Below are 27,818 nucleotides of genomic sequence, written 5' to 3'. Positions count from 1 at the left end.
AATTTTGTCATATTCTGATATGCTCTTTTTATTTTATCTTATTATATACTCTATTTTATTTTACTTTATTATTATGTTTTAAATGCCTGTTTTTTTTTTTCTAATGAGATAGAAAGTGAGTAGATCTGAATTGGAGGGAAAGTGAGGAGCTGAGAGGAGAGGAAGGAGGAGAAACTTTAATGAACATATATTGTGTAAAAAAAGAAACTATTTTTTATAGAAAAAGGAAAGGAATAATTGAGAATTAAACATTTTTAAATAAAAAGTTAGTGACAAAGTTCGTGTTTGTAAAATACTGTAGAAGATAAAGTTTATTTACTTTATTGAGCTTATAAACATCAAATGATAACATCATCATCATCATTATTATTATTATTATTACTTATAATTATTACATGCTAAGAGAGAGTTTGACTATTGGATAGTGCCTGAATCACAATGCTTAGAGAATATAAAAACAGACAACAAAACCAATTTAAAGTTCTCCAATTTTTAATTAATGATTATTCTTCAACACCCCAATATTTAAACCTCAGATTTGTACCTAATTATTTATGTCATAAATTTTGGAGTAAACATCCTTCATTCATCCTCATTACCTACTTAATTAAGATGTAAGGTCTATGGGCACAGTGTCTAAAATATCTGGAGTTATCCTTTTATCCCTTCATAATTTGACTCTATTCAAATAACCATTAACTGATAACTCAATAAATTATTCCAAGAGTTTCTATAATGACACTCTTCACCTCAATATTGCTTCACATTATTCAACTTCACTAAATAATTTAAATCATATTGTTTGCTACTCAAATTTTTTAAAAAAATGATTCTAGCATGTGTCTAGAGTAAAAGGAGTCATGTAATTTAAGGACCTTCAGTTCTTCTTTAAAGCTCTGATATGTACTTCAGGAGCTTTAGCATAACCCGAAGACACCCTAGTACTTGTCAATTGAAGACACCTCTTTTCCATATTATAATATTTTGAAAGAAAAGTTGCTATAAATACTGTTTGCCCTTCTGTAAATATGCTATTGAGATTTAGATTGTTTTAATTAAAAGCATTTCTATAACTGAAATATTTTCTAGCTTAATGACAAACAAAATGGTAAATAAATAATTATGCTGTATTTCAAACATCACATAAACCCTGGAGAATCAAAATTATTTTGATTACTTGGGAGTCAATATTTAGTTTGCTCATTAATATTTCTAAATGAAAAACTGCATCACAATGTAGCCCAATTCTAAAGATTTACATCTCAAGAGGCAGAGATCAGGTAATTAAAGGACCTACGTCCAGACAACTTGAGTAATGCAGAGAAAATAATTACACTTAGATTTCTACCATGCTAAAGGTCACCATAGGCTTTAAATGTCTTTGTTCCTCTGTGATGAGTCCTTCATTTTCCCTAGGAGGTTTCTAGTTCCCTCTTTGAACAGTAGTAACCCACATGATAATCTCAAAACAATTTTTTTTAAAGACAGAAATTTAAACTAGATAGAGCTTATGTTGACTTCCAGGAAAAGCATTTAGATAAAATCTGCTTTGAGGATTTGAATTCTCGTTTTAGGAAATTGGTATATATAGATGTGTGTGTGTGTGTGTGTGTGTGTGTGTGTGTGTGTGTGTGTGTGTTACTACTAAAGAAAGAATATCCTTGTTGGCCATTTGTAGAGTGTTCTTAAGTACTGATTTTTAAAGGATTTAAATACAGTCTAGAGAATGACAGTATAATTTGATAGGAGCTGATAGTATGACAACAAAAATAATTAAACAACTATTTTCTTTTTAAAACCACAAAACACCGTGTTGATATTGAGATATAGCTGGTTACCTCGATACCAAATATAGGTTGACATCTCACTTATTTCCAATGTGTTCTGACGTTAGTGTAGACCAATTCAGTTAGAAATAAGCATCCATAAAAAAACTATTGTTTTGCTTTGTTTTTGCAGAATAACCAATTTCCTTTTTTAATATCGTTATTACTGTGATATACTTAATGAACTTCAGTGGTTGGTCAAATGTCTTTACTTAGCCTGATCAAAGGTTTTATTTCAGCACATTTGGTTTGGCCAGGAGAGAGTCTACCTGTGTAAATATGTAACTCTTTCTTGCAGTTCTTACTTTTATGTATTTTCCTTAAATAAATGTCAACAACAGAGCTCTTATCAACTCAAGTACAAGAGAAGCCTTCCTAGTTTTTTCCCCTCTCCTTTATTGTCTGATCTCCTTCTCCAGCAATACCTTCTCCTAAGTCCTTTCTTTTCTTAACTATCACATTCCCTTTCCATGGAATTTTTAAAATAGCTCTTTGTTGTACTATTTTGTCTTTAGAAGGCTATATGAGAATCAGTTCCTGGGAGGAGGTCTGTGGATGACCTCTATCTGGTAGAGAACCAGTGAATGCCCTATCTTTTCACTTCTTTAAATTGCATACATACTACTGATAGCCCTTTCTTCCTTCACTTAGTTTTATTTTAATTTTCTTTTTGAATTATGTGTCTTGCTGTGAAACGAGGATTTACCTTAAATGATCACTACACAAGCCTGGTCTAAATCTTACAAATTATTTTGCCTCACCCTTCCCCTGGAATTACAGGTGTCTTCACCATATTAGCTCTACCATCATATTTATTACAGTGCATAACACATATTACTCTGGGATGAAAACTTCTAGCTGCTACGTTCTTATGTACAAGGTATGCTGAAGGAATTCACACAGGATTAAATGAGATTTAATAGGATGATTTCTAGCTTCCAGCTCAGTCTTCACAGTCATTCTTGGGAACAATTAAAAGGCTGTCCCTGGTGACAATTTTATTTATTTATTTATTTATTTATTTATTTATTTATTTATTTATGTTTTTTACAGTCTAGACATTGTCCCCTGCCAGTCTCCCCTGCCACAATGCCACATCTCATTCCAAATCCTTACTGCTGTCTCCAAGAAGTTGTCTCCACACAACAGGCCTCCCCACTTCCTGAGTCTTCCAGTCTCTTGAGGGTTTGGCCTATCTTCCTTCACTGAGGCTAGAATAGGCAGTCCTCTGAATATATATATATAGCCTCAGACCAGCAAGTGAAGGCTGCTGGTTGGTGGCTCAGTGTCTGAGATACCTCTGGGGTCTGAGTTAGTTGAGACTGCAGATCTTCCTATGGTGTTGCCCTCCTCTTCAGTTTCTTCCAGCCTTTCCCTAATTCATCCACAGGGGTCCTTGACTTCAGTCCAATGGTTGGGTGTAAGTATTTGCATCTGTTTCAGTCAGCTTCTTGTTGGGCTGCTCAGAGGAAAGCCATGCTGGGGTCTTGTCAGTAAGCCAACTTTAACATCAGTAACAGTGTCTGGCCTTGGAGCCTCCCCTAGAGATGGACACCAAGTTGGGCCTGTCATTGGACCACTTTTCCCTCAGTCTCTTTTCCATTTTTGTACCTGCAGTTATTTTAGACAGGAAGAATTCTGGATCATGATTTTTGACTGTGGGATGGCAATCCCATCCTTCCACTTGATGCCCTGTCTTTCTACTGGAGGTAGACTCTATCAGTTCCCTCAACCCACTGTTGGGCATTTCATCTAAGGTCCCTCCCTTTCCATCCTGAGACTCTCTCACTTCCCAAGTCTCTGATACTTTCCAGAGTTTCTCTCACCTCCCAACCCCCCAAAGTTGTGTATTTCCATTCATTCTCCTGGCCCTGTGGGCTTCTATCCCCTCTCCCACTGCGGTCCCTCCCTCTCTCTGCCTCCCATGATTATTTTCTTCTCCCTCCTAAGTGGGAATAAAACATCCTCACTTGTGCCCTTCTGTTTGTTAACTTCCTGAGTTCTATGGATTGTATCTTAGATATTTTGTATAATTTTTTGGCTAATATACACACATTAGTGAGTACATGCCATGCATGTCTGTCCTTTTGGGTCTGAGTTTCCTCACTCAGAATGACATTTTCTAGTTCTATCTGTTTGCCTGCAAAACTCATGATGTCCTTATTCTTACTAGCTGAATAATATTCCACTGTGTAAATGAATCACATTTTCCATATCCATTGTTTGTGGGATATTCTGTTTATGAAACATTTGGGTTGGTTCCAGCTTCTGACTATCACAAATAAGGCTGCTACGAACATAGTGAATTATGTGTCCCTGTATTATGGTGGAACATCTTGGGGTATATGCCCAAGAGTGTTATAGCTGGGTTTTTAGGTAGTTTTACTGCCAATTTTCTGTGGAATCTCCAGATTGATTTTCAGAGTAGTTGTACCAATTTGCAATCCTATCAGCAATAGAAGAGTGTTCCTCATTCTCCACATCCTCACCAACATGTTCTGGGTGACACATATTTTTATTAAAAAGTATTTTCAGACAACATGTATAAATTGTTCTACTAATATAAAATAGCAAATAAACATTAATAAAGTTTTGAATTATCAGACTCTATTGGGTTCACTGGATTAGCAGTTGTTGTATATTTCTGTCTGTTTTCTGGTAATCCTGGCAAGGTGACTCCAAAATTGTGAATCTATCCCTCATTAAACAGAACTTTTCAGTGTTTTCCTTGTTCATACTACTCAAAATCCAAAATGCACAGCCCAATTATAGCAGTATTAAAAAAGCATGGCCAATGTCAATAGTTGCAGTTTAATTGGCTGTTAATTTTGCTTTCAAAAATTCAGCTTTATTCTAGTATTAATTATTAATCTCTAAGGCTCACACTCCTATTTATAATCATTATGGTTTTGATATCTTCCTATAACCAGCATTCTCCAAATATGCTTATTCTGCTTTTTTGACATTATTCCTTTGCTTAGACTCAGTAAACATAAATTATAACTTTCATGAGGTTTTCCCCCATCATTTGCTTTTCATCCTATACTGCAAAGCAGATTTTCTAGCTCATAAGATTAAGTTGAAAACAGAACCAAAAACAAATATATGGAGATGAAAAATAACTCCAGTGTATTAATATACCTTATACTGCAATCCAAATACACTTATACAAAACTGTTGTTTTCACATATTTTGTGTTGAAAAATTATACTTTCTTATTTGTAAAAGTTATTGCAGTTGTTGATATTTAATTTCTTTGTATTTAGTTTTTGTAGATGTTTCTGTTTTTTAAAGATAAGCTAAAAGCTTATAAGGACATGAGTTATGTATAATATTTAATTTCCACCCTACCAATTTGAACAAAATATTTAATGTAATTATAGAACTGTACAAACATTAAGAGATAATCAATTCTGATCCAAGTTAAGTATGTTTTATGACAAACACCAAAATGTAGTGAAAAAAATGCATAAGCCCAGATGCAATAATAATTTCTGGCTGTATTGGATGTTATGTGAAATTTCAAAATATGGGAATAAAAGATTATAGCCAGATATATGGATGAGTACAGAAAAATGATATTTGTCAGAAAGAATACAGCTATTTCACTCAGGGACTCATAGCAGATGGCATAGTATTGTAAGACATGTATATGATTAAGCCAACAAAATAACCAGTGTGAATGGGGAAGGGCATGCAAGAACTCTTATCCCTATCTGGGGAGCTGCTTGCAACTGCTAACTTGATATGTGTGTCTTCCATTCACAAATATTATCTAAGCATCAACCAAAAAAGCTTTATTTCATTGCATCTGAGCTCATTCATATTTGAAGAGTATCTATATTTTGCCTCACTTCTAGTATTAACTCTGCAATTACCTGTATCATTCTTTAAAATTATGACTTCTTTCCGTAGTTTAATGAATTTATCCTACATCTCTTTCCATCATAAAATACAAAATGGATCATGAGGATAAAAGAGCAGTGTAGAAGAAAGAGCAAAGTGAGGGAAAACACACTAAGGAACGTGGAGAAAATAATGTGGATACCTACTAGAACATCTCTAAAGTATATACATGTTAAAAAATATAATACAGAATTTAAATGAAGTTAACCCATTATGGGATGACAAAGCCTCTATAAAAAACACACTGTAGTAGCAGGGAGACATTGCTCCTATTACACACTGTGATACTACAGAGACAAGATCCCTAATACACACTGTGTTAATGGAGGGACAAAGCCCCTATTACACACTGTAGAAGTGGTGAGACTATGCTTCTAATCTACACTGTGATAATGGAGAGATGATGCCCCATTACACACTGTACTAATGGGAAGAAATGTCTCTATCAAACATTGTAATAATGGGGAGACATCGCCCCCATTATACACTATGGTAGTGAGGATACAATGCCCCTAATCCATACTGGTAATGGGGAAAGAATGCCCTTATTACACACTGTAATAGGGGGAAGACAAATTCCCTATTGCATATTGCATTAATGTGGAGACAATGCCCTTATTAATGTGTGTAGTAATGCAGAGACAATGTCCCTATTATGCTATGTAGTAGTAAAGAGACATCACCTCTACTACACATTGTATTAATGTGGAGACAATACCCCTACTACACACTGTAGTAGCAGGGAGACATTACCCCTATTACACCCTGTAGTAGTGGGGATACAGTACCCATATTATACACTATAGTAGTGGAGAAACATTGTCTCTGTTACACAATATAAGCTATCAAAAAGCCCAGTACTAAGAATGTGCTACCTTTTTGGGAGTTGTTAGTCAGTGAAGTACTGTACATATCTAAACTACAGAATACTGACCATGCCCTTTAGTACCTTCCATAACTTGATGTAACAGATTCTGTTGCTGAAGATAAACACTGATAAATCAACTGGTACTAAGCTGGAAGATTCATCCATATTAAATATAGTGCTCTGATACCATGAATGCTATCAAAGGAGAAAAGAAGTCAGCAATCTTAGCAATATATGTCCAAAGGCTTCCATTCATTGTAACAAGCTGTGATCATTTGATTCATAATAATGACTGACCCAGAGGATTAGCCTAAGTGTTACATAATGACATGGATATTATAAGAATTTAAAAAATGAGTTTCTAATTAAAGGCCTACAACAAATGACAAAACTCATACGTAGCATTATCATCAGGACAAAGAACGTTCTGCTAAACAGGTTACAGACCTTGGGGAAGAACATAATACTATTATTCTTCCATGTGGCCATATTGTCAAGTTGATTTCTAATGTCTCATAATCACACTCATAAATATCTCTTTGGTTGCTTCAGAAAGGCTTCTTTCAGCAGCAGAAATTATTTAATAGAGAGAACTACCACTGGCCAATGTTTTGGAATAATAAACTTAGCACAAGCAACCCTAAATAGGAAATCTAGATCATACCTTCTCATGTGTCATCAGAGAAAAGGCAACAGACAGACTGTAAGAACCAGAGATGGTAGATCACTCCAGCAAAAGAGCATCTATGGATACAACCAAGCACTTGCATGTATGAACCCACAGAGGATATGGTGGGATACACGAGAAACTCATAAAATCAAAATAAACAAAACTCTCAGTACTTAAGAAAAAGGTGGCTATGAAGGCTAACCCTTAAGTAAGGAGCTCTTGGCAATACATACCATCCAGAAGGGAAGAAAGAAAACAGTTCTCTTCAAGGATGTATCCCTAGAGGATCTTCTTCAGTAGATGCCACTAGACACACACAAGATGCTAAGTACTGGCATTGCAGAGTGGACTTAGTGGAAAAGCAACAAAACAAAACATGAAGTTGAGAAGAAATAAGAATGAAGGAGTGTATTGTAAGTGAAGCAGAGGGAATAGAGAGCGGTGATCAAAATACATTCCATAAAGTATAAAATTCTCAAACAAACAAAAACAAAAATCCTTATTCAATGCACATTTCACATTACCTAATAAATGTTTTAAAATGTGAAAGTATGAAATAATATTAGAAAGTAAGCTTTAATTATTTATTTCTTTAACAATTTTCAACACATTTTTTCTGTATGCTTTAAAATGGTACATATTCTATATTTTTAGCAAAGTTTGGATCAAGGTTTTCATTATAAATTCAATTAAAATTATTCTGTTTAATTTTAAACTTCTTGTGTTAGTATGCATGTATGTACATGTATCTATGTGGATTTGCATGCCTATGCATGTGTATATGAAAGCCAAAATATATGCCATGAATCTTTATTGCTATCTACATTATTTTTCAAGAGAAAGGCTTTTACTCAACCTTGTAATCAAGTGGTGACACTAGGTGTCAGCATGCTTAACAACATTGCACCTTCTGTTTATGATGTTGAAATAACCATTGATGTTGCTATACACAGTTACTTGTGTGGATCCGAGATCATACATTTTATAACATCAATAAAATACTTTTCCTGATTGTCATCAGTCATGTATATAAACTGAACCTTAGTAATTTATTTGAAAGTACATCAGCACCATAAATTTGTTTTTGTGAGTTATTAGTACATTTATACACTAATAATTTCAATAAGTAATGTAACTTGAAAGCAATTCATCCAAATGCTTAATGAGACTTTGAAATAAAAGTTATAACTTAGTTTTTAAAAAGACTTGTTTAACTCTCTAGATAATTAGTGATACATTTATTCATTTTGTAAACACATCAACTCATATACTATTCTAAAGTAAAATCGTACTTAAATTACTTTATCAATCCATTATGTGTATGACAATACAATATGGTGCAAAATTATTCTTCTGCTTCCTCCTTCTCTTTCTTCTCTTCTTCCTCCTTCTGCTCCTCTTCTTTCTCTCTTTTTCTTCCGCTTCCCCTCCCCCTCCTCCCTTCCCCCTCCCCTTCCTCCTCTTCTTCTTTTTCTTCTTCATTTTCTTCTTTTTCTTCTTCTCTTCTTCTTCTTCTTCTTCTTCTTCTTCTTCTTCTTCTTCTTCTTCTTCTTCTTCTTCTTCTTCTTCTTCTTCTTCTTTCTCTCTCTCATTGTTCATTATTAAAGACTGAATAATAGGCAATAATTTTCCAACATTTTAAAGTGTGTAAACACATTAAAATAAGACACTAAAATTATCACTAAATTAAAACTCTTTAGATAGTCTAGAGCATTTTGTTCTGCATCATATACATGATGACTCCTATGAAAACAATAGTGTAAAGCAATGGGCATTGGCTTTGAAAAGCAACAATAATATAGACAGCGTTGTTCAGTGTCAACATGGAATATGAAAGACATAAAAAATTTTATAGGAGTCTAAAATCCTCAGGAATGTTACCAAGAAAGGGGAAACAAAACAGGGTTAGTTTTGTCAAGGAAAGGAGTATAGGAGGAATTTTTTTAATTGTTGATTGACTTAAGATGGCAGAGGCAAACTTTTGCACCAAAGGGAAGGTGGGATTTCTGGGCAAGGCAGGAAGAGAAAGACAAACAGGATTGGGAGTTGTAAGAGGTGGGAGGGGAGGAGGGCCAGAAGGGGGCCAGGGGTTGAGGGGGGGAAGCTGTTGACATGTAGATCTCAGGGCACTGATACTTTGTAACCTCCCCCAGCAGAGGCCAAGGAGGATGGGGCAGGATATTCTTTCCCCAGCCTTTGAGTTATCTGTTCAGTTTTAAAATATAAAGGCCTCTAGTGTTTCCCTTTCAAAGAGCTAAAGGGAGCTGGGTGAGATGTCCATTGCTGGCACTGGGCAGGGAAAAGTCAGAGACTGGAGCAGTTTTGCAAGACTAGCTGTGGGAGCCGGGTGAGAAGGCCATTGACTGAATTGGGCAAAGAACAAACAGAAAGGCATGTCAAGCATTTGTGGGGAAAAAAAAAGTTAGCTGGCAGATGGGAGGCTCTTAGTCTCAGAGCCGAACTAGTGTTTTCAAAAATTACAGGCAACAAGGGAGATTAGAAAACACATCAGATCTGTTCAAAGGACATTTTTACTAACTTAAGACAATAGGCAAAATTGTGATTAATTTACTATTATTTAATAATAATGGGTTCAGAAATCAATAAAGACCATCACAGAGTCATAAACAGCATCAATATTCTGTCATTTTCCAATTCGGTTTAGCTTTCTTAGTGAGAAGAGCACAAATGGGTTCTTCCTTTTCATGTAATGTTTTACAAGAATTTGAAGCTTTTTGAGAATGTACGTACTCAGTTCTCATTCTTTTGTCATTAGAATTATCTATGAGTGCAGGAGAAATGATTTTAAGGAAATGGTTTATGCATCAAGGAATCTCCAATGTAATTTAACATTATCTAAAATCATAGAGAAGTCAACCTGTTCATGTTTCCACAAGGTTGCTCTAGGGTGTATAACCCATGTGATTACCCTTACATCCACCTGAAATAAAATTAATTCAATGAGCTGACTTCCAAACAAGCACAGAAAGGACTTTTAACACAATAGAAAACCTCTTTGAACCTTCTACTGTGGGGCTGACTTCTGATTTCTATATAACTTCCGTTTCCAGCAGTTCTTAATAAGATTAGCTGCAGGATTTCCTAGTAAAGGGCAAAGATTGTTCAATACTGTCCAACTGTTCACAGTGAATGTGAAATGGGCCTAGATTGAAACATCTATTCTGTCTTCTTAAAAATACTTCCTTCATGTAACAATGTTTATTCTTGCAGCTTTTCAAAAGATGCCCCTGAGTTTAAAGAGCATGTGATCTTTGGACAACTCCTGTTATATCTATGTTTCTACATTTATTTCTTTCAGAAAGTTTCATACTGCTAAGTATAAAAAGGTGATACTTAAAAAATATATATTGTAAGATTTGTTTTTTTTGTTTTATTCTGCCAGTCTCATTTCTTTTCTACTTTCTTCAAAGAGATGAAGGTAAATGAGATTCAAGAAGATAACTCAAGGAGAAAATTAAGGACCGTAATAAATTTTAATTTGTTCTCCAGAACTATAAATGTTCAGTCAGCATGTAAGTTCTGTTTGTTGAAATTGTATTTTAATATTGGCATGCCATACCATTGGTAATGACTTTTTAAAAACCTAGATTTAAAATATTCCAGCTAGAGTAGGCTAAATAAAGACATGTAAATTTTGCCCTTGGGCCACTCATTCTTTTGTTAATCCATGCGTTAGAAAACCTAAAGTAGTTCCAAAGTTTTAAATATGCCACAGTTACCCACATAAACAAATGATGTAAGTTTTATGTTTTAAATGAGCAGAATTATTCTGATGAATAAAAATACAGTAAATCTGGCTTTACAAAGATATGTCTCTGTATTGCATGCGAGAATCACACATAGCCTAACAGGAAACTATGAGAAAGAAATATACAGTTTAAATTTGGTTCATAGGAAAGGAGTGCCATTTCAGCAAGTTAACATTCTAAAGAAGATCATTAATTTGGCATCAGAAAATACATTCAAATTATATATGAAGGTGAGGAGGAAGGGTAGAGAAAGTGGCACAAAGTTACCAAATGATAACCAAAGGCAAATTGCATTTTAACTTCATTTTATCAAAATAAAGACTACAGAAGAAGTATGAGATGTACTAACTATTCATTGACTTAATACCACCAAGTCAGTGACTTCCCTAGGTACTGGAGATGTGGCAGTAGCTTAGCCAGAAAAAAGTGAGAAAATCCATTCAAGAAATAAATTGCATATAACCATGTTTTATTAAATCAGTTAATAGTATAGTGAGTCCTCTTACCTGCTGACCATGAACAACCTGCTGGCTGGGAGAACATTTGGTGTAAAGTAGAGGAGAGTATTTAAAGTCAAATGGCTGCACTTTCATGAGGTGTAGTCTGGGATAGTTTTCATGATGTAACCTGGGCTCCTGTAAAACATTAGACGAGGGCTTTCTTCCAGAGTAATCAAACGGTCTGTACTCATTGGTTCCCCACTTTCAGCAGGGAAAGAGATCTCTTTGTGGTTTGTAATACACTTTTTCAAGAGGATTGAGAAACCACTAATTTACAGGCAAAATTAGCTCTCAAGATGATGCAAGGTCAGGGCTTGACCTTTTCTAAATCATTTAATAAAGCCTGGGTTCTTGCATCACATAAACTATTAGGCAGAACACACTTTAAAGAAGGACATATTATTGAATTGTGGGATCAGGAGTGGAGAGTACTATACAAATATGCAATAGTAATTCACTTAAAAACAGAGTGTTTGTAGGAGAATGTCCTTCCATAAATGATATAATTGGAGGAATATGTAGAAAGGCTAGAGTGTCGGGCATATAGTGAGCATTGAGCATGAGTGCTTTAGGTATATAACCATGTAGGAAAATCTGGAATGAGGGAGACGTAATACAAGGTCAGCAACTAGAGTATTGGTTCATATAGTCAATAGAGTGTCAGTGTGGACCCAAACAAGAAAGTTCATACAGGCCTGTTTTTTCTGGACAGAAGAAAATCACCTAAGATAGAGGGGTTCAAATTATTTCATGCTAACTTAACTAACCCAAAGTATCTATGCAGGCCCACAAAAATGTGATTAATACATACATATTGGTGAATTAAGTAAGCATGGCAATATTTGTTTTCCACTTTATTTTAGAATTATGAAATCTTTCAAAAACTGAAGAAGCTGTTAAACATACAATGTCCAGCTTCACTTTTATTCAATCACTTTACAATGAGTAGAAAATCAGATTTCAAACCACATTATCCAACTTTGACTTGTGTTCATTGGGTAATTGATATCCAGAGGGATTTTTATTAAAATGATAAAACTTAGAAACATTTGGTTGGAATGGTCAATCCACAAGCAGTTATTTTTTGGTAAAATATTTTCTTTGAATACTGCTGTAAAAGTATCTTATATAGTATATTTGTTTTATGTATCCAGTAAAATCTTTTGTTTTTTAACTATTTCTTCTTAATAGTGTAATGTAGCATAGGATGCCATGTATACACAAACAAGAAATTGATAAATAGAATTCTTATTGACATTACAAAGTCAAGTTAAGCAAGATGTAAAAGAGTATCTAGTGTTAAATATTAAATATCCAGACATGGCACTTTGAATTTTTTTTTTTAAGATGTACTCTCAAGCTTTGGACTTTCATCAACATTCCCGAATTCTCTCCACATTCAAAAGCACAGAAATATGAAGTTTACAGAACAATAGATAGAATGTAGAAAGGGTTCTTTCATACACAAAATTGTTGTGGGCTAACTTCCTGGGTTTGTTTTAAAAGTCTGTTGTTATTGTTGTTGGAGTCTATAGATGGGACAAGAAGATGAGACAGGGTTTGTGTTTGTGTTTTCTTTTCTCTAGGTAAGTGCTGTCTGTCACAATCAGTTGATTTCCCCCCACAGATTTAGATATTAGATCTTTGTACACAGAGCCTCCTGTATGTTTTCTATTGCTATTTAGCATTTCCAGTTTTGATTTTGGGATTCTATGAAACTTCTGTACATGTTTTCATGGTTTTTGTGTTGTGGGTTTTTTTTTTTTTCCCTCAGCATTTTGTATCTTTCTATATATACCAGTATTTCCACCCCTGAGGCAGGGGCTTACAATGACCTCATCACTAAGATGAAAGAAGGAAGACTTGTTCCTATTCAGCTTGTGCATTTTTATTTTGGTTTGTGGATAGAAGTGATGCTTGCTTAAGTTTTCACGTTACCAATAGTAAGAAATTGGATTCAGTAAAATTATTGTATTAAAATATGATCAACTCATTGTCTCTTTATTATTTCACTTGGGTTTATTCCAAGCTGCTATAACTAACCTTCTTTTGAATACTTAGAATACTTTTCTAGGCTCTTACCTGGGGGTATGTGCAGACATAAAATGAACAAGGCAAAGAAATATATGAAATAGCAGTAATGAATCAATTTCCAGAAGCAAAGAATGTGTAAATAAAACATGAAACTTTATTCAATTTATTAAGAGAAAAACATATATAAACAATAAGAACAGAGGATTAATATATAAACATAATATGTGCAATTTATATATACATAAAAACACATGCAACAGAAATATTTAATGGGTAGTTATGTCATGAAGTTTGAATAAAGAAGGCAAAATTTTTAAAAAATGACTTTACAGTTCAAAATATCTTGACAATTATTAAAAATGTTTCATTAGAACTCAAAAATAATAAAGGTCACATCATTCTCCTTAGTAAATATTTTATTTTAGAACCAAGTATCAACAACTAAGTATCACCTTCACATATCAGGTATTTTCTTCAAAATGATTTTTCTTAATTCAGTGATTTGAAAGCTGTTCCAATTCTACAATATTGTGATAATATTGTTAAATGAAAAATATCATTAAAAATTAGAATCCATAAAACCACACAGTTTAAATAAAACGCACAAAGCCAGATGTTAAATATTAATCAGCTAAAAATTCATTTATAAGTTTTCATTATTTTAGAATTGAATTCTCAATTTATTATTCTGTATTTACAATTTCTTCAATATATTTTATTCCAAATTATTTTCTGGATCTTAATTATTTTTAATTTATTTGTTATTTGTATATGAGTGTCATCATATTTTTAGTATATTATCCATGCTTGCACTTCAGAATATATTTTAAACTAAAATTTAGGTTAAGGCAAGAACATGATTTTACTAAAACTATTTTTAAAAATGTATTGAAAGGAAAAATAACTGAGAGCATCTAAAATAAAAATGTAATGCTACAGTAGAACTTTGTACCAATGTGATTTCTTAGTATACAGAGTAAGAAAGAAAGCATTACTAGAAAATGTTACATTATTATTTGATGGAAGTGATCTTCAATCTTAGAAATTTCATTGAATTTCCTGAGATGACAGAAGCACAGTCAATTTGTAAGGGCAGTGACTATGTTTTTGAGTCAAAATGCATACTGGGAAATGGGTTGGTAAATAGATTAAAGTACAGAGATGATTTTTCTTCCCTAAATGATCAGTTGCTTGGTGACTTGGGAACATCCTGTCCCTTCTTTTCTGGAAGAAAGTGTTTGTTTCTGTTTCCAGCATGAGCTTACTGTACTTACTAATGAGAAAAGGACAGAGCCATGACTGGGACAGCTCCATTTTATTAAATCTAGGATCTGAGCCTATGTGGTGAGGCCACTCACCATCAGGGTTGGGCTTTCTTCCTTAGTTAAACTTTTCTGGAAACTCCTTCTAAATACACCCAGAGGTATGTTTCCAAGGAGATCGTAAATATCATCAAGTTGATAGTGAAGCTCAACCATCGGACTCTGAACCTTATGTTTGAAGAATACCTAGGCTACAATAGGAGTGAAGTGCAGAGATTCTTACTTGTATTCCAGAGAAAAACCCATGGACAAAACTGTAGGAACCTAAGTTGTGACAAGGATGTTTCAATCAAAGTGATAAGTATTTTCAAAAACAAGGGACACTTGAGGTCTTGCTGAATAGAAAAGAAAGATAAATAGAAGGAAGTAGCTAATGATACTTTGAAAGGCTATTGGGAAGTAGACCCTCAGACAGTCTGGACCAGTCTGGAAAGAAGGTTGTATAATTTTCTCTCAGCTTTTCTCTGCAAGGGACTTGGCCTGTGAATCCTAGTTTTAATTTATTACAAATTTCAGAATGTTATGAGTATCATATTAAATTTTATGAGTGATTTCCATCTTAAATGTGCCAAAATGCTGTTCTCATGAACCTCTCTTGGCTTGTTAGTAAGTGAAGAATACAGTACTTCATGCCTGCACTGACTAGGAAGATTTGGACTTCATAATTTAGGAACAGGAAAACCAGCCAAAATCCATACAATTCAAGGGATTGTTGAATTTGCATAGAATTGGATGTGGTTGATTGTTTCATACCTCTAGACCAGAATAGTAATACCCTCTTTAATTATTCCTAATTGTTTTACATATACACATATACATGTGTAGTTCTTGGCAAAAAAAATAAAAAATAAAAATGGTGGTGATGCCATAAGAAGATAAGCTACTCTGTTCTTGCATTTCTGTTGTCTTTTTATTAGTGTATTGAAGTTATGATATTCAGTAATGTTTCACTGAAATTAGAAAAGACAAATGGGCAGCTATACCAAAAGAAATCAATAATAAAAGGCAAGTAAAGACATTCAGATAGTCCTATGAGGTGTATTATGTTTCAACTTATGAGTAACTAAAATTGCATAAAAATAATACACATTCATTAGAAATTCAAAGTTTAAATTTGATTTGTTACGGGTTCAGAAACTTTTAGATATTAGGCAAGAGCGTTAAGCAGAACTCTCCAGGAGAGAAACAACTGCCTTTGGAGCAAGGGATTGATAAATAGTGACTTATGGGCTCTTTGTTATGATAGCATTTCATGTTTATGATATTTCAAAAACATACCAGAATTTTAAAAAATGTATAAGAATTTCGAATCCTGCATCCATAACAAAGTTCCCTCTCATGTATATTGCTTATAATTATAGGTAAAATATAATATTTATCTCTGCATATGTGTTTATTAATGTAACTTCATAAAACTTTCTTACAAATATTACAAGAAAATACCACTCATGGTAAAATTAAAGACAATGAAGTTAGTTATTTCTGAAAGCTGGGAGGTGGGGCTGAAACCATCCCCAATGGTATCTTCTTAGTCTTTTCTCAAATGGGAGATGTCAAATTAGTTCTTGTCCATCTAGACTGGTGATCAGTAACAAGCTTCTATGGCCATTTATTTCCTATCTCTGACTGCAGCACTGTATTCTGCTATCTGTGTGTTTTCTCTGTCTCCTCTGCTCTGAGAAATCACTGGAGAATGTCTCATTTCTTTACCTGAAAACTCTTAACTTAACTACATCTTTCTCCTGAGTTTTACATATTTCAAAGTTTAGTACACTAGACCTTGTAGGATTCTATCTCTTCCCCTTTCTCTCTCTCTCTCTCTCTCTCTCTCTCTCTCTCTCTCTCTCTCTCTCTCTTTCTCTCTCTCTCTCTCTCTCTCTCATTCTGTGCTTGTATGTGTGTATATTTAAATACCTGTGTATGTTTTGTTTGTTGATTTTTCTTTGAATTATGGAAATCTTATATTTGAGCAATGTAATCTCATCAGTTCTAGGAGCCGTGTAACAGCAAATAACAATAGACGCGAGGAATATGAAATAGGTGGATAAATTTTCAGCAAACAGTAGTGAATTTTCAATGGATTGATTAAATTATTTGAAATATTATAAATTCTTTTACTCTCAAATTAATTTTATCATATCTTAAGTATCAATTATGATGACCAAGAATGTAATTATATATCTCCCTTTAAAAGAATGGAAACAAACTTTTTCATATGTATGGATATTTTTTAAAGAATTAAGGAAACATTCTCACTTTTTTATTTTTATCAATATCAAGTAACTAATATTATAAAGATTGTTCCAAGTTCTGATTTCTGACATGTTCAAGGTGGCATATCTACATATGGTCAGTTCCTGCTTCCTAGTGGATGTTTTAGCTGTGCCCCAAGAAGACCATTGATACCATAGGAAACAATAGGTGTGTGGTTGCTACTGTGGGTTTTACTTACACTTCCCTTGGAAACATTCATATAATCATAACATCATCTAGGCTTAAGCACCTCTGAAGGGTCACCCTTCAAAATATCATTCATAACTGATCTTGGTACTACCAAAAGGATGAGAAAATCATTCAAACTGTCATAGAAACTTGAAAATCTCATGTAAACATTCACATCTACACATAACATGTACACTCAAATAGTTACTCATTTCAGAGTATTTATTTATTACATATCACAAAGGAAACATTTATTTCTGCTTTCTAAGATTTTACAATCCAATGTCATAGACTATGTCCAAATCTTATGTACCAAGAATACCCATGAAAATCAACCTTCACCTGTCCTGGTAAATCACCTATAATGTCACTGCAATGCAAATGACATCAGGAAGATTTTTAATTGTTGAGAAATCATATAATAATATATGTGCATTTCATAGGAATTTGAAATATTTTAGGCAATATATACTGTTTCCATCCATTATTCTTACACTAATTAAGGAAGAAAAAATGTATTTTAAAATTTGTTTTCCTTGCAAGTACAGATATTCAACTATAATCTCACATTCTCTTATTGCTCTCTAATTACTTACTACTCAGGAAGTAGATTATGTTCAATTGTGTTCTAAAGTCGATTTAACTTGCTGTATTGCTTATCAATATAACCAGCTGTTCAATGGGAGATCCAGTGATGATGACGTTTTTAATTGCTTTTTTTCATTTGGCTAAGTAAGTTCAGATGGTCACTAATTAGTTCTGTCATGGAGAGATAGTTTTGTTATGAACAATGCAATCAGTGTTTCATTGAAAAGACAACTGTCCTAAGATCAGCACTGCTTAATTATCCCTATGAATTCATTCTCAGTTTCTTTATTCTTTAGAGCTGTCATGTGTAAGGTGACAGGAATTAAAGAAAACTGTAGCTTAAAAGGATGCTTCCACCAGTGCATATAATGAGTCCTCGTTTTTGCTTGCTTAGAATCATTCAATTGAAATGAGGCATAAAGACTTCTCTATTAAAGTTTATGCAATGCTTTGGGGCACCTCAAATTATACTAAATTATAAGATATTGAAGTTAAAATATTTCAGCTTAACATTGCATTATAAATCTTGTACAAAGCCATAAAACTCCTTAAAGCTTTACTTTCTTCAGGAAAGTAAAGATTTTCTCCTAGATAAACAGGAAATGATATTTTTAAAAATCATAGCTGGATATGATAAATAATTGAGATAGGAGCACAGAGATGAATCAAAATGATGTATTTTATATATTTGCCTACTCTTTGTGTGTGTGTGGGTGTGTGTGTGTGTGCTGCACATCTGCACTAAATAGTACCATGTACCTATCTAAAGAGTACAGCTAAACTCAAAAACACAAAAAAACTTCTTCATATCCTTTATACAATGCTACAAGACACATTTATCTTCTTGCTGCCTTCTTAGCTATGTAGTCAGAAATTCTAACAAAACAGATAGAATTTTATATGGATACATTTATTTTACATATTTTAAAATAAATTAATTATTATATGGCTTCTCTTCAAGAAGCAGCAGATCTAAGTTTCCTAAAATAAAAATTTTGCAATATTCTTGCCCTCTTTGACTTTGTCAAGGTGAATCTTCAACAATTCATCTGTAGCTCATCATTTATTTCATCTATCATTATGAATTATAAACCCTTAGCTAGTAGTTAGTTGTGAGTATAGAGAATACTAGGGATATATCAGACTAAAACAATATTAAAATTATTATGAAGTCACAATAAAAGGATGTATTTCCCCAAATTAAATTCTGTTTTCTTAGTTTTATAGAGTGTTTGAGAAAGCATTCTAGTTGTATGTCTAGTGATGTGGTACAATATCCCCACCAAAAAAAAAAAAAAAAAAAAAATCATGTGAAAAGAGATTCAATTGAATCACAACTCAGGTTAAAGTACATCAATACACATTTGGAAACCAAGGCAACAGTTGCTTGAAGCTGCTGCTCATACCTTTACACAATCAGGAGGCACAGAAGACAAATGCTAACATTATTTGGCCTATATTCAGCTACATTTCTCTACTCTTGTATAATTCAGATTCCTGATAGGGCAGTGGTGTACTGCATTGAGAAGCAAGTCAGACTATTGAAGCACATCTGTGAAAGGGTTATTTACTTGTTAAACACTTCTCTTTGTCTTTGCTTCCCAGCAGATATTATGTAGGACTTTGGGGTTTGGGTTGAACTTAAAATTGAAAGAATCCCACTGTCCCAGGACCCATTCCAGGAGGAGCACATTCCCTAGTCAGAGGACACCTGCTGGACTAACATTCAGAGGAGCAAGGGAGAGGCTGATTAACATTCTTCAGACCACACGGAAGGGAATTCACCTGTGGGTGGGGAAGGCTCAAAGCATGTAGCAGGAAGCCGGGCCTATGTAATAAACCTGGGCAAATGGAAGCCACTTAATTAACACTCATTGTTATAAAGATAATGTATGAATCTGAGTCACCTAGAGACTGGACCTGGGAAGGTCAGGCTTTGTGGTTGCCCTTGTGAACTCTATATAAAAACTGCTCCCAATTTTGGTTCCGTGTTCCTCTTGCCTATGAGCGAGGAAACCCCAGTGCATCAGTTATCAATAAACCTCTGTTGAGACCTAAGCTGGCCCACTCTGGGCGGCCAAAAATGTCTCCACCCAGCAAAATGTTGAGGCCCAGGCTGCCCCGCGTTTGGCTGCCACTCCGGTCCGTGGGTTGGTGAGAGAGAGAGTGAGGATGGACTCAAAGAATGGAGACCAGACACAGTGTGTTTCAATCCCGTTTATTCTTAAGTCTCTCTTCCTCTAAGTGTCTCATTCTCTCCTGTCTGCTTTTCTGTCTTCTCTCTGCTGTGTCAAATTCTCTCATCGTCTGCCTCTGCCTTTTATATGTCTCACTTCTAAGCCACGACTTCAGGTCACACCTTTAATCATGCCCTTAGGTCTTATCTCTAAATCTGATCTCTACACTTCTAAGTTACACTCTTAAGTTACACACCTTTAATCTCACACACCTTTAATCTCACACACCCAAGGTATCTAAACCAAGATTATTGGAGTGTGTTCAGCTGTTGTAGTCTATTGTAATCCAAGTCTCATGTCAGGGTATATGGCTCAAGATGGCTGCAAAGCTGATAGCTGCTTTCTGCTAAAAGTCGGCCCCCAACAAACCTCATGTTTTTGCAGCAAATCCCCTGTCTGTGAGTGTTTCTGCAGGAGCGTGTCACCTGGTTTTGGATCTTATGTCCAACAGCCATAAGTAAGAGTAACTATTCATAACCATGGAATCTTGGGCTTATACATTTCTGTGTTTTACCTTAATTATCTCAGGTACTTTACAATAATACAAAAACATACAAATGCAAAGTCCTTAAATACTATCAAAATAGAAACTCAAATTCAAAAATATTATGAAACAAACTTGACTTCAATAATTATGATACTAAAAACACTGCAAAATAGAGTATTGATAAGTTATGAAACAGGTTAAAGTAAATAGTATGTAGCATAGAAAGAAAGGAATTATGGATAGCTAAGAAATAAAGCAAGACATTAAAAGGCAATGAACATTAGCACAACATGAATAAAATAGTGTACGTGTATAAGAGGTGAAAGAGAAATGCTTCATGAAACTTTCAACATAATAAGACAATTGTGAGCAAACAACACAAATTTAATTCTTTATAAAGTTAAAATTAAAGATTAGAAAAAGTAGGATATTTAGAATAAATATGTGTAAACAAAGCCAAGTGGGACATATGTCTAATTATACTGGTTAACTATTCATTGATTGCAAACTGTTTTATTAAGAAAACTATTGTGAAATGTTGAGAATGCAGATTTCTCAGGAGTGTCTACAAAGGTAATATGAGACATGTGAATGAACTCAGTAGAACTGATCAGAAACAAATCAACATAAAAATATATCAAAGGAAACTCTCGAAGTTCTCTAGGTGGTGAGACCACATACAGACTTACTATATATATTCCAGCTCTGATTACATGAAGACTTATTTTCATTTATGAATGCTTAGGCCTGATAGCTAGGCTTATTCCCAACTAGCTCTTATTAACCCATTTATTCTATTCTAAATTTTGGGACCTACTTTGTTACCGCTTCTGTACTTTGGACTGCTGCTTCCTCATACCTGAGTATCCTTTCCCCAAACTTTATTTCTCGATAGTAGTCCTATTGAAGAATGAAGAATTATAAAAATCATTTTTATAGAATATATACATATATAGATGCTTTTTAAGTTCTTTTAGGGACATGGAAACTTTTCTCTGAAACAAGCCAGGACAGTTTCAGGAACTGGCTGTAAAGAATGAAAGTCATTCAGGTGGTAAAAACACGATGACAGGGCTGTGGCTCTATGGTTGGAGCTAGTGAGAAATAGTCAATAAATAGTTGGTAAATGACAGGGTAGGGCAGTGACATGGTAAAACCACATTTTTGAGAAGAATGATTGTACTGAGTAATTTCTATGGCTATTAACCTTTTAGGGTTGGTTTCTCTGGAATGTTTTGCTATTCTTATGTTATGTATCCTTGGCAACCTCTCACCCTCTCCCCACTCCCCAGGTTTGTGGTTTTCTTCTTAAAAGACCCCTTAACCCATAACTCGGAGTCAAACTCTGCTCTGGAGAGAGCTCGTGGTTTGACCTTGGCTGTCCAACTTCCCTAATAAAGTCTCTGCTGATTGCATCCAAGTATGGTTTCTTGTGATCTTTGGGTGGTTGTGATTTCCTGAGACTTGAAGAAGGGGCTCCCGAGTATGGGGGTCTTCACTACCTTCTACTTTCTGACCATGTATTGGCAGTTCGGCTCTTTATTGACAGAAGATGCTTTTACATAGTACACAAGAGATAAGCCATGCATAAAACAAGAAGTAATTTCAGACGGGAATCTAAATTTTAGGCTAGAACAAGGAAATAGGCTTCAGACATGAAAATGACCTTGGGCTAGGACAGGGAAATAGGCTCAGATACTTTGGTCATCCTGATAAGCCCTTAGAAACATTGATCACACAGGAGTGTTCACAGAATTGGGTTTAATGCCTTGCTTTTTCTTTGACCATTTGTGTTATATGCTTGTTCCTGGACTATTTGCGTCTATTGTATTGCTAGACTCTAAACCTAGAACTGACCTTAATACATGCATATAACAAAAATGGTATAAAAGCATAAAGGAGGAGGGGGGATGGGATAGGGGGTTCTAGGGAGAAGAAATGAAAAAGGGGGATGACATCTGTATTGTTAATAAATAAAATATCCAATAAAAAATCAAAACATTGTAGCCACTGATTAACTAACTACCTGTATAGAACAATTTTGACTCATTACCTAGGCTCTACAATGTCACTTTTCTTATCTAGAAAATGATGAAATTAACCTTGTATTTCCTTGCTTTGCAGATGTAATGAGATGAACACAGTCTTAGAAATGATGCTGCCTGAAACAGTTGAGATTAGTTATTATAACTAATCCCGTACAGTTTTTCACTTGATTTATTCAGTAACCTCAGATATGTGTAGTGGAGACTATAGTTTAAAGTGCCTTCAAGCTTTATTACAGACAGTTTACAATGCAGATGTTCATAAGTTTTAATAAAGATAATGATAGCTAATGTGAAGACAAGATTTATGGTTTTAGGAGGAGGATTTGTGTTTAGCTGATAAAAATTTAATGATAATTTGGATAATATGAAATTTTCAGTCTTCATAAAACAATTGTTAATTCTTAACAATCAACACAGGGCCTTGTTTCAAATGTGCAATACTATATTGATACAATAGGTTTTCATTCCAATGACTGAATTTCTTGACACAATGAAATTATCTTTAAAAATGTCTCTTATTGTTATTTCTATGAGATGTCTTATATGTATTTGATTTTACTAATATACATACATATGCATGCATACACACATACACACATATATACATTCAATTATGTCCTTTTATGTCTAAATCAAAATAACTTTTCCATAAAAGATATTCTTTATGTTAGTGTCATTTTCATATTTCAGAAGACAGAGCATATGTTAGCTAATATGAGCATGTCTGGTTGTGAAAGGAAACAAGAAAATCTTTCAGTGGACAAAGTTTTAGTATGAGACAACCAACAGAAATTTTCAATAATGTAAAAGCTTCTCCCTGAGGTTTCTGCTGAGCTGTTAGAATGGAATGATATGATTTATAACATTTGGCATCAAAATTAAATAACATTTTGAGACTCTGAAGCTGAATAAAAACTCAAGCTTTCATCTGGTGACATTTTCTACCTTGAGTAAAGGAACTCTCACATTTTTTAATTTTACCCCTAACTATGAATTTTTCTAATCAAAATAATAGAAAGTAAGAATTTTTGGATGAGTTTGTTATGAGATATATTTTAGAAGCTAAGGATATCAGAGAGGCAAGCCAATTCCCAGCTCTCTTAAATAAAAACTATGCCAAAAGCAGATAAATACAGATGCTGAGCGATGCCAGGTCTAGAAGCAGGAGTCAGAATCCAAGGAATTTGGACATTTGAGACTAGATTTTTGCAATGTTACCAGCAGTGGAAGAGTCACAAGGGAGGAAAATTCTACTGAGGGCAGGGCCATTGTTAGTGCTTTCATCAGTTAAAAATGCTTTTAACAATAGAGGAGTTACTAAGTGCAATGGAGAACAATTAAGACTAATGCATGCTCATTTGTTATCCAATTAAACACTTTAGGAGATCTCTTTAGAGAAATTACAAAAATTCCATATTTAGAACTCTGTCAGAAGTTTGCCCACTTGTAAAACATTGTAAAATATCTTTAAACTAGAACAAAATAAAAAATTGAGTGTGATTAAGTGTAAATTTATTTTATATTGAATATACATTAAACATATAGATAGTTATATAGTTCCAAATAATGACACAAAGTCTTATTTATGCCATACAACATATCAACCAGCAGATACATTTGTAATAATCTCAAGACCAGTGATTATTTTGTTTTTCTTTGATATAAAGAGATGACTTTCCGGCCACATCAAGATTATTATGTTACCATCAAATATTGAATGTTTCAAGTCAAATAATAGAATATCTAGGAAATTTAAGATTTTCTGAAAACCACTTTTGTATTATTTTTGCATTATTTAAAATGTGAAAATTTTGCTTCAGTATAAAAAATTTAAACATAAATCTAGTAGAAACTAATTACATTTTGTACTTTCAGAATGTTTAGAATGCTCCCTAACAAGTATTTGAATAAGAACATTAAAGAAGAGGAACTATTTTCTGTAACTTATATTTTAAGTAACCAATAGGGAACAATCATAAGAAGTGAGGGCTCTTAGGTTACACGAATTTGAACCCAGCACTCAAGAGAAAATAGAAGTCAATAGATGAGTGATAATAAAGCATGGCTAATGAAGGAGAATTTGCAAGCACTAATTTATTAAATCGACACAATTCCTAAAAACATTCTATAAATGTTTGTCCTTATACTGTAGATAATTCTTCATCCCTTAACAATGAACCTTCTTTTTTTATTTTTATTTTTTATTTTGGCAATAGATAGAGAACATTGCAAAAAACAAAATCCAATCAAAGTTAAGAGTAGTGATGCCCAGACCCAGTGCTATATCTATGAGATACTCTGGAATCTACAGCTCTCAGAATCTTGAAGAAGTGGTAGAATAATTATAAGAGCCAGAAGATCTTGGGATTTGCTATAGATTATCACCTAGCAATGTCAGCAACTACATCCATAAATTACAACATAAATATCTGTCAAAATAACAATAGCACTAATGGACATGTCAAACTTGAAATGGGAAAAAAAATTCCATGAAATCTTAACCCTATATAAACAACTATAGACAAATGAGAAATAGAAAAGGTATTTTTTTCCAATGAAGAATACACCGATTATTTGACCAGCACCCACAGAACAGCCATGAAAATATAAATGCAAGTATTGATTATATAGACTGAATAGGTTGAATTTATAAACACAAATGTGTATACAAAGATGCATATACATATATGTACACATATATGTATATCTATACCTACATATCATATAGATATATGTATATATAAATATACTGTCAATAAGACAAAACAGCAACCGACATATTGGGAAAAGATCATTACCAATCCTAGATCTGATAGAGGGCTAATATCCAAGATATACAAAGAACTCAAGAAATTATCCTCCAGACAACCAAATAACCCTATTAAAAAATGGGGTACAGAGCTAAACAAAGAATTCTCAACTGAGGAAATTAGAATGGCAAAGAAGCACCTTAAGAAATGCTCAACTTCCTTAGTCATCAGGGAAATGCAAATCAAAACAACCCTGAGATACCACCTCAAACCAGTCAGAATGGCTAAGATAAAAATTCAAGTGTTGGTAGATGCTGGCAAGGATGTGGCGAAAGAGGAACACTCCTCCATTGTTGGTGGGAATGCAAGCTGATACAATCACTGTGGAAATCAGTCTGGCGGTTCCTCAGAAAACTGGATATAGCATTACCTGAGGATCCAGCTATACCACTCCTGGGCATATACCCAGAAGATCCTCCAACATATAACAAGGACATATGCTCCACTATGTTCATAGCACCCTTATTTATAATAGCCAGAAGCTGGAAAGAACCAAGATGTCCTTCAACAGAGGAATGGATACAAAAAATGTGGTACATCTACACAATGGAGTATTACTCAGCTATTAAAAACAATGAATTTGAGAAATTCTTAGGTAAATGGATGGAACTAGAAAATGTCATCCTGAGTGAGTTAACCCAATCACAAAAGAACACACATGGTATTTACTCACTGATAAGCCGATGTTAGCCCAAAAGCTTGGAATAGCAAAGACTCAACCCACAGACCACATGAAGCTCATGAAGAAGGAAGACCAAGAGGGTATGTCTCAGTTCTACTTAGAACAAGTAACAAAAATAGTCAAGGGAGCAAATATGGAAAGAAAACATGGTTGAGAAACTGAAGGAGGTCTGGAGACCATTCCACCTGGGTATCCATCCCATGTGCAGTCACCTAAGCTAGACACTGATGTGGATGGCTGGAAGTGCATGCTGTCAAGAATATGATATACCTGTCTCCTTAGACAGAGACTGGCACATTCAGAGGACGATGCTCACAGCTGACCACTGATATGATCAAGGGTTTCCCAAAGGAGAAGTTAGAGAGAAGACTGAAGGAGCAGAAAGGGTTTGTGACCCCAGGAGGAAAGCAATAATACCAATCAACCAGAGACCTCCAGGGTCTAAACCACCAGCCTGGGAGCACATAGGGAGGGACCCATGACTCCAGAGGTACATGTAGGGGAGGATAGCCTTGTTGGGCATATATGGGAGAGGAGATTATTGGTCCCATGAAAAACGAACACAGAGTGAGGGGGGAATGTGAGGGTGGAGAGGGGGTAGTGGGGGGCGGGAGGTAGGTGAGGGCACAGCCTCATAGAAGCATGAGGAGGGGGGATGGAATAGGAGGTTTCTGGGTGGTGAGAGGAAGTGGGGTAAGGGGATAAAATCTGAAATGTAAATATAATACCTAATTTTAAAAAAAGACAAAAAAAAAGAAAAAAGAAAAAAAAGGAAAAGAAAGAAAGAAAAAAGGTGATTTAATAACACAAAGGGAAGGATTTAGAAATTTAGGAGGCAGTTTATGTTAATGGAAACAGCATCATAGAAACAGGAAAATCACACCCTCATAGAAGCAAAAGGAGGCTGGCATAAGGGGTTCCTGGGTGGTGGGGGAAATGGGGTAAGGGGATAAAAATTTGAAATGTAAATATTATAACCAATTAAAAAAAGGGGAAAAAAGAAAAAAAATATGTGCATGCAATAACAACTACATTAAGAGATGCTATGAATTTTAGGAAGAGTTTGAAAGATTAATGAGAGCAGGAAGAGGGTAGGATAAAATACTTAATGATAATCTTAAAAGTAATATAAATATAAATATACACACACACATATATATATATATGTATATATTTGTGTTTGTGTGTATGAAAGCAAACATCTTTAAAAAGTTTTAAAAGTTATCTCAATGGCTTCTGCATAACCTCCATTTAAATAAAACAGTTTTTAAAAGATGGAATTATTTTCAAGTTTTTTAATATAGAGTGTATTTCTGCCATGGTCCAGTTTGTAAGTAACATGCAAAACCAAGAAATGTATTTGTTGCATTTATAGAGTCTAGACAATCCCATTCCATGTATCGACAGTTGTTTTTCCATGGCACTTAATGTACTTTCTGAAGAGTATGTATTCTACTTCACGTGGCAGAACTATAAAACTTCCATGTTTTCTGAAAGTGAAGCTTCTTCTATGAGTATTGATCTTATTCACAAAAGAGAAGACCTCATATTACAATTAGCAAAGGAATATTAATATGATTTTGGAGAGAAAGTTAAAAACACCTATCCTATATTTTTTCTAAATATGC

This window comes from Arvicanthis niloticus, chromosome 7 (genome assembly GCF_011762505.2).
Source record: "Arvicanthis niloticus isolate mArvNil1 chromosome 7, mArvNil1.pat.X, whole genome shotgun sequence".
Classification (NCBI taxonomy): domain Eukaryota; kingdom Metazoa; phylum Chordata; class Mammalia; order Rodentia; family Muridae; genus Arvicanthis; species Arvicanthis niloticus.
The sequence above is the reverse complement of the archived record's forward strand: the minus strand, read 5'-3'. Positions refer to the sequence as shown.